The sequence below is a fragment of the Dromiciops gliroides genome, chromosome 3 (assembly GCF_019393635.1).
Source record: "Dromiciops gliroides isolate mDroGli1 chromosome 3, mDroGli1.pri, whole genome shotgun sequence".
NCBI classification, from domain to species: Eukaryota; Metazoa; Chordata; class Mammalia; order Microbiotheria; family Microbiotheriidae; genus Dromiciops; species Dromiciops gliroides.
In genome coordinates, this window is record NC_057863.1 from 84,372,603 (window position 1) to 84,385,950 (window position 13,348).

The following is a 13,348-nucleotide window of genomic DNA, read 5'->3' on the forward strand; positions in this document are numbered from 1 at the left end:
TCAGAAGTCAGTTACTGTGAGATGGTGACAGAAAGGTTTGCAAAGCACTCTCCATATGTTATCTCCAAATAGGTGCTATTACTATTCCCATCTTACAGATGAAAAAAGCTGAGGCAGAGAGAGAGGTGAAGTGATTAGCCCACAACTAGCAAGTGTGCAGGGACAAGAATTGATCTCAGGTCTTCCTGAATCCAAGGCCATCATGCTATCTATTGATCTCCAGTAGGAGATAACAAAGGTAGGAAGGATCCCAGTAACTGAAAGACTAATGTTACTTAGGTCACGGGTGGGACCACCACTGAGACAGAATTCGTTTTAAGCTGGATAAATAGGACCCTGAAAATCTCTACCACCCCCTCCCCCACACCTCTTGGGCCAGAATTAGTTCCAGAGGGTGGGGTGGGGGGAGCCCCATATTCTGGTGAGCTTTAAGTAGGATGAACTGCCAAGATTAGAATGAGGTGAGGGTAGAGAGTATGGCAGACCATTAAAGAGTAATGGGACCTTCTTGAAATTCTCATTGTTACTGTAGCTGTTTACAGAGATAAAGGGTGAATGTTAGTTCAATGTGAGAAAGGACAAGTCTTGGCTAGAACCATTTAAGTCTCCTGAGCATCATTCTAAACTCAAAGCTCGAATTTTCTTGTGCATTATAAATGTGATTCTGTTATTAGATTAGCATTTGCATTACGGTCCTTGGACGAAGAATTAATAAAGTTATGCACCCAATCTCTCCCTGCCTGCCTGTGGCAGGGACTTTATTTTTCATTTGAAATAATTATAATGATGTAGCTTGACAGAGAAAATAAAACCTTTATATATTCATAGATAATTGCTCATAAGTCACACCCAGAGATACCTTCTAATGATTTTTCACATCTTCTGTGTGAAAAAATACTCAAGTCCTTCGTATTTTGGTGGGCATTGAAAACTCAACGATGCTAGAAATATGGTTGTGATGGAGCCAGACAGGTTGTTCTACTAATGCATTTTGCAGGGGAACCTTTCATTCCTTGAATCAGAGAGGAAACTGGTCTAGAAGTTTGACACTGCGTTCCACTTTACCATAGAACATTGGAAGAAAAATGAGGCGCTAACATTTTGGGAGGAAAAAGAGGCGTACTATTTTCCAGGCATACTACTCAATATAAATCATTTTTATGGCAAAGGAAGCTGAATTTAAGAAAAGAACATTTGTAATGAAATTAAATTGTGTTAAATACAGCTCGTTTCATCAGGACAGTTAGAACTTTCCTTACCCTGGAGATGTTTAAGAATAAGACAAATACGTACCTGTCTAGGGTAGTTGAGTTCTCAGTTCCCTGGGTATGTGTAACCTGCCTTGGCATCCTTTTTTTAAGAGCTCCAAAAAGCATAGTTGTTGGGCTGAAACGATTCTCTTCATTAGTCTATTATCATTGCAACCTGAATCTTGTCATTTCCATTTTCCTTTTTTGTTCTATGGAAAAAAGGGGGGGGGGCAGCTAGATGGAGCAGTGGATAAAGCTCCGGCCCTGGATTCAGAAGGACCTCAGTTCAAATACATTTCAGACACTTGACACTTACTAGCTGTGTGACCTTGGGCAAGTCACTTAACCCTCATTGCCCCCCCCCCAAGAAAACAGACAAAAACAAACAAAAAAAAACTTCAGAAAAAAGGAAGGAAGGAAGAAGGGAAGGAAATAAGCCTTTATTTAGCACCTACTAAGTGTGTCTGTTTGGCCAAATCCACTGGAGAAGGAAATGACAAACCACTCCAATATCTTTGCCAACCCCCCCCCCCAAAACAACCCTATGGATATAGGGTACTCATGGGATCATGAAGAGTCAGACACAACTAAAGTACTAAACAACAATATGTCAGGCACTGTACTAATTTACAATTATTATCTCCTAGGAACAACAACCACCCTGGGAAGTAAGTATCATCCTCATTTTGCAGTTGAATAAACTGGGACAAAGAGAGGTTAAGTGACTTGCCCAGGGTTACACAGCTACTAACCAGTTGAGGATGGAGCTGAACTCGGGTCTTGTTAACTGTAGTCCTGGCATTTTATCTACTGTGCCACCAGGTGCCTCACAGCTGATTTACATTACACAGTAACCTCAAAGCAAGAGTTACAAGTTTTATTTAGGAGTTTGATAAACACAGAAACCAACCTGTTATATATAAGAGTTCAAGGAAAAGGCAGAGTCTTTGTGTTTTGAAATATCTTGAGTATTAACATAGCCAGGATCAGTAGGCCTTAAAAGAAAAGCATCAGTGGGCACCTGATAAAAATTTTAAAAATCTTCTAAACTACCTAAATCTACTGTTTTAATAGCAGCTCCACTAGATCATCTTGTTCCCAAGTCAAGGATATAAGTCAGGATTTGGGGCAAAGATCCTTAGACTTTCTTTGCCTTTTCAGATTTTGAGCAGCCACCTAGAGCAGCCCATTTAGAGGCACCTAGAGTGGTTCATTTACATTTGAAGAAATGGTCCTGAAGGATTGACAAAGACAATAGGTTTACCCCATGACACTGGTAAATTAAAGAGACTCAGGATTTAAAAACAAAGGTGATGAATTTATAAGGGGTCCAGCTGCAGACGCCAGTTGAGTAGAGAAGGAGTTAAGCAGACCATTAATCTGGTGCTGGGAATTGAGATCCTGCTAGGAACATGATAGGCAGGAGAACTCAGATCCCTGCTGGTCTTAGGATGTGGCCTTCAGTTCACTGTAAAGGAGAATAACAATACTCTAGGCAAGGTATTGAGTCTAAAATTGGACACAGGAAAGAGCATGACCACATATCTGTTTGTCCTAAGGGATGGATTCTAATTATTTTAAATTAAAGTGCATAGCTGAAAGTGAATAGGGACAAGACTAACAAGATGGAGGACTAGACAATTTATCTGATTCCCTCTAACTTCTCAAACCTCTCTAAAACAGAAATTATGTGCAGAAATTATTATAAAGCAACTTCAGCTGTCTCCATGATTTAGGACACCTGGAATCCAAAGGAAGATTTAAAAAAAAGACTTCTACAGTGAACTCACTCAGCATCCCTTCCCAACTTCTCACATTACAGGCAGGGAAGATTCATTCAGCACTCAAGAATCCTACCTAAGTATCTGACACACTGGCTTGCAACAAAATTCAGCCCTTTACCCTGATCTCCCCTCCCTTTCTTCAGTGCTCTGGAAATCCTGGCTCCAGGCTGCGGCAGTTTGTTCAGATCCTGACAGCCAGCCAGCACACCATGGCAAGTCTCCAGGGGCAGAAGCTTGTTGGGGAGGCAGCAGTCTGTGCTATAAAAGATCTTTGCTGGACAGCCAGGAACAGAGGGGCAAGGGCAGGGCATGTGTCTGTGCTTGAAATAGAGCTCAACACCACACCCCATCTCACCTTCCTTCCAGAGCCTTAGAGCCCCAAACTACAGAAATCTCTCTCATGGCACTAGTATGGAAGCTATCTGAACTGCTATTTTCTGCCAGGGCAGAAAACTAGAAATAGAGTAAGCTGGACAAGACATTGGAACGGGATGCTTTGTGGGTCTGGAAGATGTGGCATTCCATTAAATATAAGGGAAAGAGCTCCGTATCTAGCTGGAACCAGTTCTTACTATCCAAAGATCTTTTAGGGTAGAGATGTAGGCTGGTGAACCATGGCTTGCTCAATGTGAAAGAGGCTTGGATACATTGAAATCCAGCCCCCAAAGAAGCCACAAGCCACCATCAAAAAGGAAGGAGTCAGATAGTGAACAATAGAGGAATATGAGGGGGGAGGGGGAAATCTTAGAAAGAAGATCTCAGAAAGAAGAAAACTCAAAGACTTTGGCCATAAGTAGATAAATTAAATAGGAAAAAGATGAACAGAAGAAAGAAATATGACCTTCAGATCTAATAAATGAATTTAGCCATCTATGAATAAATATTGCAAAAAAGGAAAATGATCCAAACACTTTATGAAATAGAGGCCCCTGTAGAAATTGAGGAGAATGTGGAACAAGGATATGCTGTTTCTGACTATTTTAAAAAAGAAATGAGAAGGATAAAAGTAGGAAAAGAGAAAAATAAAAGTAGTGGCTTTATGGCCAGCACAGCAATGATAATGGGCAGAATACAAAAATGGCAAGTCTCACAAAGGATACAAAACAGAAAACAATAGATTGGTAATGCAAACACACAAAAGTGAAAGACATTTAGAAGAGAAGCAAAATCCAATAAGATTTAAAAGAAAATATGCTCATTATGCAAGCAAAAATACTGATCTTAAAAACATGATATGTAGAGAAGAGCCTAAGGATCATAGGTCTCCCAGAAGAGCAAGACAGAACAAAAAACCTTAATACTAATACCATAATTCAGTAAATAATATAAAGGAACTACTTAAAACCTCTAAACATAGAAAATGAAATACTAGTTGCAAGAATTCATAGATTGCCTCTTGTGGGGGAAGGCTAAAAATCCAAGGTAAGTAGCAGTTAAATTTAATAATTCAATTGAAAATGACAAGTTCTACCAGAAATCAGGACAAAGACCTTCAAATACAAAGGAAATGAAATTCAAATAACACAAGCCTATTCTGCACCCACAAGAAAATGCAGGAGGAAATGGTATAATGTGTTTGAAGAACATTGGAGCTCAGGATACAGCCCAGGTTGATGTACCCAGCAAATCTGAGGTTAACCAGAAATGAAGAAAAATGGATTTCAATAATAAAGAGGCATCTGAAATAGTCTTAGAAAAACAACCAGACCCAAAGAGATTATTTGCTTCTTAAATACCCTAGAGAACAGAAATGCAGAAGTGAATAAATGTGGCAGTCAAGGACAGTAACAACAACAGAATGATAGTAGAGAGACAAGTAAGATACTTTTCCCTAAATGTACACAAAGAGACAGAGGTAAAGGCAGAAGTCAAGTGGAAGAAAAGAAGAGGTGAAGAAGAGGAACTGAGGCATTAGGAACAGAACCTAGCAATACCCAGCCTATAGACAAATCAATGTTTTCTGTGACACTACATAACAAATGGAAAGGTGAATGAAAGAAGATGAGAGCAGGGGGACAGAAGGGACTTTGTGGTGTACAGTGGTCAAACTGAGAGCTAGCAATGAGGGGAAGGTGACCCTTGTGGTCTCAGGAAGATATGAACCTATAGGGAGTGAGGAGAAGTGTGGGAAGAATTGAAAAGGTGGGGGGAAAGGATAGAGTTTACTTTGATAGTAGGAAGGAGTTCTATTGATAAATGCTTCTATATATGAAGCAGTTTTCTATAAAGTGAGATGGGGAACTTGTGCTAGGTGTGGGCTGGGGAATTTGGTGTTTAAAAAGACCTACTTTGGGAGGAGGGGAAATTGGAACTCTTGAGGTTACTAACACCTGGAAAAGTATGAGGACCCAGAGAAGAGATTTTGAGGCAAATTCAGGAAAAAAGGTAACCAGGAGGAGGGTATAGATCAGTGATGGACTGCACATTTAGGTCTATTGCTGGGTATTCTACCAGGGGCCAGTGTCTTCTCTGTCACCTGCTGGAATTGGTTTTGTTCTGAGAGCGAGGTCAATAGAAAAGGGGAATCCAAAGGGCAAAGTCTACACGGCACTGGCTGATACTGACTAGAGAAGAAAGCCCAAAATGGATACCTTGGAAATTTCAATTCTATGAGTTATACTGAAAATAGAGAGAGACTAGAAAATTATTGGGGTCAGGCACCAGAGAATAATTGTCTAGAGTAGATAGAAAGAGAATATGGACTATTGAGTATGAAAAACCCATTATGGAAGGGAGTAAAAAAGTGAAATAAAAACCAAACAACTTATGGATAGCACTAGTTGAAAGGGAAGGAGAGAAAGAAGGAAGCTACTTATTGGGAAGGAAAAAAGTGCAGGGGGGGATCAAATAACCAGATAAATGGGAAAATAAGAAACAAGAACAAATAAGCAAAAATCCAAAGGGAAAGGGATAACTAATGGAAAAAGGAGCAGGAGTAGGGAATAGCACGACCTTAAAAAGGAATATGCTGAAGTAACTGAAGGACACATAATATTCTGTTTATAGTAGAAAAGGGAAAAAATCATAAAACTTGAAAAATATTAGGAACAAATGGAAGAAAATATAATTATAATTGTTATAACTTTAAATGTGAATGGATTAAACAAACCAGTAAAATGAAAAAGAACAGATTGGATAAGAAAACAAAACCCTACAATTTGTTGCTTATAAGAAACACAATAGTGACAGAATACTTTGATACCTATCTCTTAGTTTTGGATAAGCCTATCAGAATGATAAACAGGAAATGAAAGTTAAAAGACTAATGGTGTCTTCTAAAGTAGAGAGCAAAAAAACTGTACACCATATCTTTCATCATCACATGAAACTTTTTACAAAACTTGACCACATATTAGGGCATAGAGATATTATAAACAAATGTAAAAAGAAATAGTCAATACATTTATAATGCAATAAAAATAGTAATTGGTTCAAGGACTGAAAATAAGATACAGACACCAATGGAGATTAAACAATGAAATCTTAAAAAATGAGTGGGTCAAAGTACAAATAATAGAAATAATTAATATTGAAAAGAAAATGATAATGATAAAATAACATACCAAGATTGTTGGGATGTAGCTAAAGCAGTTGTCAGGGGAAAATTATATTTCTACAAACATACATTAACAAAATAGAGAATCTTAATTATCTGAATATGAATTAAAAAAATTAGAAAGCTGGGGCAGCCAGGTGGCACAGTGGATAGAGCACTGGCCTTGGAGTCAGGAGTACCTGAGTTCAAATCCGGCCTCAGACACTTAACACTTACTAGCTGTGTGACCCTGGGAAAGTCATTTAACCCCAATTGCCTCACTAAAAAAAAAAAAAATTAGAAAGCCAACAAATAAACAAACCTAAAATAAGTACAAAAGAAGAGATATTAGAAATTGGAGGAGAATAAACTGGAAACAAAATGTCCCATAGAAATTATAAAACTAAAAGCTGATTCTTTTAAATCAATAAGCCTTTATATAATTTGATAAAAAGAGAAGGGTAGATAATCAAATTAATAGTAAAAAAAATAGTAAATGAGAAAGCAAAATCACAACAAAACTAGAAGACATTTAAAAAAATCAGAACACATTATGCAGTTATATACTAACAAAGTTGAGAACACATAATAGGAATACCTTCAAAAATATAAAATTCCTAAACTCTCTAAAGGCTAGCTATATTTTTTAAAAAGACTTTTTAAATAACTCAATCTCAGAAAAGGAAATAGATCTAGATGTAAGGGAAATACCAAAGAAAAACAATTCTTGGTCTTGATGAATTATTCTTTTAAACATTGAAAGAAAAATTAGTACTAATACTTCACAAATAATTCTCAAAAATTAAGAAAGAATGCTCCTATTGGGATCCTTTTATGAAACAAATAGAGTCCTAATACCAAAACTTGAGAAAGAGAAAGAAGGAAAATGATAGAGCAATATCATTATTGAATATTGAATCAAAAATTTTAAAGAAAATCCTATCTAAAGTGCTCATTATGACCAAATGAGATCAATATCAGGGATGCAAGGATGGTTCAATATTAGCAAATGAATCAACATAATTAACCATGCATGTGTGACATGTATGTGTATATATGTGAATGCATATACACATACACATATATGTTACACTATTATGGCAATGCTCTTTGGACATTTAAACTTTAGAAGTTAGCTTTAGAAGGCGTGCATGGAAAATAGGAAAACTCTTTACATACTAAATAGATGAAACAACGGAAAGGAATGAATGAAAATGAAAATGGAGGGCTGCTGTTAGACACAAATCTGGTAATCTGGCAATTAGCACCATGGGGCACAAAATTCTGAAAAGCAATGGCATCCCAACATGCTTCAGGGGCGCATGTTCTTGGAAAGCATGCCAGAAGGTTCATTAGAAAAGAGACATCAGCTTGTGAAGTAGAATGTCTTCCGCCCCATTCCCTACTGCTCCTCTTCAAGGGAAACCTTCCAAACATTAATATCCTCCCTGAACCAATACAACACCACCACCCCTCTGCTCTCTGCTCATGTTCCTATGGACGATGGTAGCAGCTGTCGCACGTTTGCTGTATATTTGCATGTTAAGTTGGGAAAAAAATGAATTGGATTTCATGGACTTCTTTTCTCTTGATTTTGCCCCAAATGAAGGGAGAGGCATCTGGTAATGGGCAGAGTGAGAAGGAACCTGGCATGAGGTGGATCTTGTACAGGAGGTATTATGGAGGTAAGCCAGAAGCACTTAACTATTTTAAGAGAGGAGAAAGGAAAACATTTCCCAGTGGTTTTAGTAACTCAATGTGTTACTTACTCTCCTTTTAGATCGGTTATTGGAACAAATGAGGAGAGTTTTTCACTCCTGTTTTGTTCGATTTCAGTTGCATCAACTTTGCTTTCTTGGTACCAGCACAATGTAAAGCAGGACTGGGAGCTTGATAAATAGGCCCATGATAAGGGAAATACAAGAAATAAGAGGAAAGTTTTAGATGATTTAAAGTCACAGTGACTGGCACATTTTACAAAACTGTATTCCTCAGTATTGGTTTGTTTTTTTTTTTGGTAGAGAATCCAATGCTAACACTTTTCTGTTATTAGCATTTCAGAAGATTTCTGGTTCTGACTTTTCTCTGTGTCTTTTAGAAAAATGAATTTTCTTCATGTGTTCGCAACACTTGAATTTTTCCTAGTTGATAAGAACAGATCTTATAACATTTCAGGATGATTTTTAGCCAAAATGTTAGCCAAACTCACAGAACCAGAGTAGTCATTGGAGGATTCTGATTGGTTAATTACAACAGGAACTGGAGCAAGGGAAATTTATGGCACCAAATTCAAAAACTAAACACGGTTTCATAAGGAATTTGTACCCTCATTATACTTAGGGCGATACTTTTCATACAATATAAATACTAATTTAGATCTCTACTTGTTTAGGGCCTATACATATTCATTTGGGGGTAAGGAGCATATAAAAATGTTTTTTCTTCCCAGAATTTCTCTGTAATCATCTAAAATGCAAGCAACTGACTTTAAGCAATTCCAAGAGCTTTTAGGAAATCTGGAATTCATAGGAGTTTCTGCTATGGTATCCCATATTATATAAAATTGTCATTTCTCCCATTGCACTAGAAGAAAAGAATGTTATTATTCTAGAAGATGGAATTTTGGTTTTTCACCATGATCCAACACAAACGCTTGTGGTTTGGGGGTGCCTAACCTATTCTAAACTCAACATCCTGAAGCTGGAATTAATTGCTCATTAAGAGCACAAAGAGTTCTTTTTTCATTCTAATGTAAGTACAACATAGAAGTTTTTGACATATTATGGAAAAATAATGTGGTTCTGAACTTTCCCTTTCCCTTTTTGTTATTTAGGTTTGGACTAGAGCCAGAGGTAGGCCAGGCTGCTTGGCTATAGCATGGACGAGAATGATTTTATTTAAACTTTAACAGAGTACTGACGAAACTCAGTGCATCCATTTGGATTTCTTTCAACACTCTTGGACTGGAGAAAAGTTACATAGTGAGAATTAGGGAGTAATTCAAGTAGCTGAAGACAGGAGTTTTGAAGTGTTTAAAAATAGATAGTCAATTATTGAAATACAAATAGCCAACTCACAAACTCCCCATCAGCATACAGATGGAGGCGGCTCTGCCACCCTGTAGCCCCCACCTCAATGTACCACCTCCTTCGGAAGCCACTGAGAAAAGAAAATCTGAAGCCTTTAGGTAAAGTTTGAAGTTAGAAGTAGAGAAAGGAAAAATATGTAAAAAGGAGAACAGACTTGAACCACAGTCCCCTGTTCCCAAATACTTTCATTTCACAAGAATAGATTAATTTTTCCTTGTCATAGTACCAGAAACTACATCAACAGTTGATTTAATTGCCTTAAGAAGCCTTCTTTCGTGCTCACTTCGGCAGCACATATACTAAAATTGGAACGATACAGAGAAGATTAGCATGGTCCCTGCGCAAGGATGACACGCAAATTCGTGAAGCGTTCCATATTTAAAAAAAAAAAAAGAAAAAAAAAGAAGCCTTCTTTCTATAGAAATGGTAGAACCTTTGAGAAGGTTAAGGGGCTCTCTCTCACAAATTTGTTTGAATTAGGCTCATTTTCTTCTTAATTTAGGTGAGATCTGTTGAAATGAAGGAATAGGAATTATGATTAGAGTAGGGTAAGGAAAGGTCACAGGTCATAATGAAGTTTGTAGGGAGGTGGGACTCTATGGTCTGCTATAGTGCAAGGTCTAGCCAAGGAGAAGGGTACCTTAAAGGTGGGATGTGTATTGGGGGTTGTGGAAAGGGACACAGAAAAGAAGATGGGAAGGTACTGAGGACAGAGTTCATTTATTTAAATTTAAAAAATATTTTTAAAAAATTAATATTTAAACGTTTTAAAATTTTTCCCAAGGTCATCCTGTGCTCAAAAAAGGGTGAGGAAACTTTTTTTTTCTTTTCTAGGCTAAAGCATAAGGTTGGTTTCATGGCAAGTTGTATTAGTTTTATAGTACAGCTATGTTATGAGCTAAAAATGCTTTTGTGGGATGGCTTGGAAACTTAAACATCCACTTATAAAATTTCTTTTATGGAAAATGTATTCCAACTTCCAAACAAATGACTTAAAAACAAGCTTTTGGAAGATAACACGTCCATAGTGCCCATTAGAGTTTCCCTTTAAATACCTTGCCTTTCCACCAGACTCAGTGATATTGAAAAGAAGACATTTCCTTCTTAAGTGAGATACGTTTTATTTTCCCCAGAAATCAAAAACAAAAACTCTTAATTGTAAACAGAATAAATAACACCATGGCCTTTTTTTCCTCTTTATATTTCTCTTATTTTTCTTTTATTTCAGGGTTGTATGTGAGTGTGAGTATATGAGTGTGTGAGTGTGAGTGAGTGTGTTTGTATGTGTGTGTGCGCGCGCGCTCGCACGTGCATATTGTGGACCTCTTCCTTAGCCTGGTGAAACCCATGGATCCTTCTCAGAATAATGGCTGTTGCCTATGTTCATAATTAATGGAAATGCTATATATCAGTTAAAGTCTAGTGAAAATTAAGATGGGATTTTTTTCACCATCTAAATTTACAGACACCCCCCAGACTGAAAATGCCTTGCTTTGTAATAAAAAATTTAGATGATCAAATCTTAATTGTCACTTAGTGTTTCTAAAGTCTCTTAGAAGGGAAAATTACAATGGTCATCATTATCATTTTAAGATTTTTTAGAGGCAACCTAGCAAAATGGAAAGGATACTAATCTTGGATTTTTGTCTTGATATTTAATGTGATTCTCTACAAGTCACTACCCCTCTCTGAGACTCAGTTTCTTCCTATGTAAACTGAGGCCAATAATATTTGTACCATTTACCTCATAGGATTGTTATGAGGAAGGTTCTTTGTAAAACCTAAAGTCAGTTGGTAAACAAACATTTATCAAATGCTTACTATGTGCCAGGCTGGGGAGCTCACATTCTAATCATAAAGACTACCTGGAGAAGGTGAGATCTGAGCAGAGTCTTGAGGAAAACCAAATCAGGGAAACTAAAAGGCAGAGGAGGAGAGAGGGTTGAGAATTCCAGGCATGGGGTCCAGCCAATGCAATGGCATGTAGATGGGAGATGGATTGTGGTGCTCCAGGAATTACAACTAGGCCAATGTGGGTGGATCATAGTAGATGTAGAGGGGGTGAAATACAGGAAGGTTGGGAAGGTGATATGGGTTATGAAGACTTTCAAAATACCAAACAGAAAATTTCATATTTGATCCTGGAAGTAATAGGGATTCACTCGAAGTTCATTGAGAAAGAAGATGACACGGTCAGATTTAAGCTTTAGAAAAATCACTTTGGCCACTAGGTGGAGAATACATTGGTGTGAGGCCAGATAGAAGGTAGAGACAACTCGACAGGAGAATCTCCTGTCCACAGGAAAGGCTCCTGCAGAGCCTGCATGATAACAGATGATAAGGGGGGGGGGGGGAACTACCACTGGAGGTAGCGTACTTCCCTTTTGAACTGCTTCAATTGTTAGAATGAGTTTCACTATATTGCAGAAGTATTTCAACCATTGTTCCCAATTCTTCACTTTGGTAAAAGACAAAAGACACATCTCTCCAAATACCAGATGACAGCTGATTTATGTAATCTCTAAATTGTCTCTTCCCCAGGTTGAATATCCCTATGGATGTTCTTACAGCATTGTCTCCAGCCCTTCCAACATACTGGTCATTCATCTCTGGATGGACTCCAGTTTGCCATTATTCTTTCTAAAATATGGCAACCAGAATTTATTTTATTCATCCCACAAGCTCTGCATTGAAGCTCTGGTTACCTTAAAGAATTAGAGAATGACAAAGCCAAGTGTAAAGTCTACAATACCATACTTCAAAATTTCAAGGCTCTAACATTTTGTTGGTATGGGGTTTACCACCCTCAATATAGGTTACACTTGTGTTTCCAGAATTGCTGTAGCTGAAAAACTTTGTAACCAGCCTATAAGATAATCCGTCCATCCATCCATCCGTTCATTAATTTATTCATTCATTCATTTCTGGGGCAGTTAGGTATGCAGTGGATAGAGCATTGACTCTGGAGTCAAGAGGACCTGAGTTAAAATCTCACCTCAGACATTTACTAGCCATGTGACCCTGGGCAAGTCACTTAACCCCAGTTGCCTTAAACATCTGGGGCCATCTCCAACATCTGGGGCCATCTCCATCATCTTGATGCATATCTTGCCAGTGGACCCAGATGGCTCTAGAGGAGAGAGTGAGGCTGGTGACCTTGCATAGCCCTCCCTTACTTAAATCCAATTCAGTGTAAGTCATGACATCACCCTAATGTAATAGTCCTTTTTGAGAATGAAGGAAAAACAACAACAACAAAATTCATTTATTTAAAGGAGAGGACTAGACTCATGATTTCATTGGTATAGACAATATCTAGTGAGGAAAGTCCTTGGACCAATTCAGATCGACACATACTCTGCAAGTTATAGAAGATGTCAGAGGCACTGAAAGGTTAAATGAGTTGCTCAGAGTCACAGATGAGGTACAACCCAAAGGTATTCCTGACTTCTAGGACAACTTTCTGGCTACTATCTCATTCTGCATCTCCTGATAATACCATATTAGTTCTTAGGTTACTAATCTAAGTAACCAAAGAAGTTACTAACTTCTAGTTTCCCCCACGACATGGGTAGGCTTACACATTCTTCCTTCTAAATTCACAAATCTACATACCCCTCACATATATATTTCCAATTTATCTGATTATTCAAAGAATTTCTAAATAAAAATTATATATCGGTATGATGT

The 13,348-nt window shown here is 37.7% G+C and overlaps 1 protein-coding gene and 1 non-coding gene across 2 annotated transcripts in view; one reads left to right on the forward strand and one right to left on the reverse strand.

The window, feature by feature from the left end:
* PARD3B (par-3 family cell polarity regulator beta) overlaps positions 1-13,348 on the reverse strand; it is a 1,353,776-nt gene that overhangs the window by 123,408 nt on the left and 1,217,020 nt on the right. The window lies entirely within an intron of this gene.
* LOC122752072 lies at positions 9,934-10,040 on the forward strand. Its single transcript, XR_006355874.1, has one exon. It is a non-coding gene; the product is annotated as a U6 spliceosomal RNA (small nuclear RNA).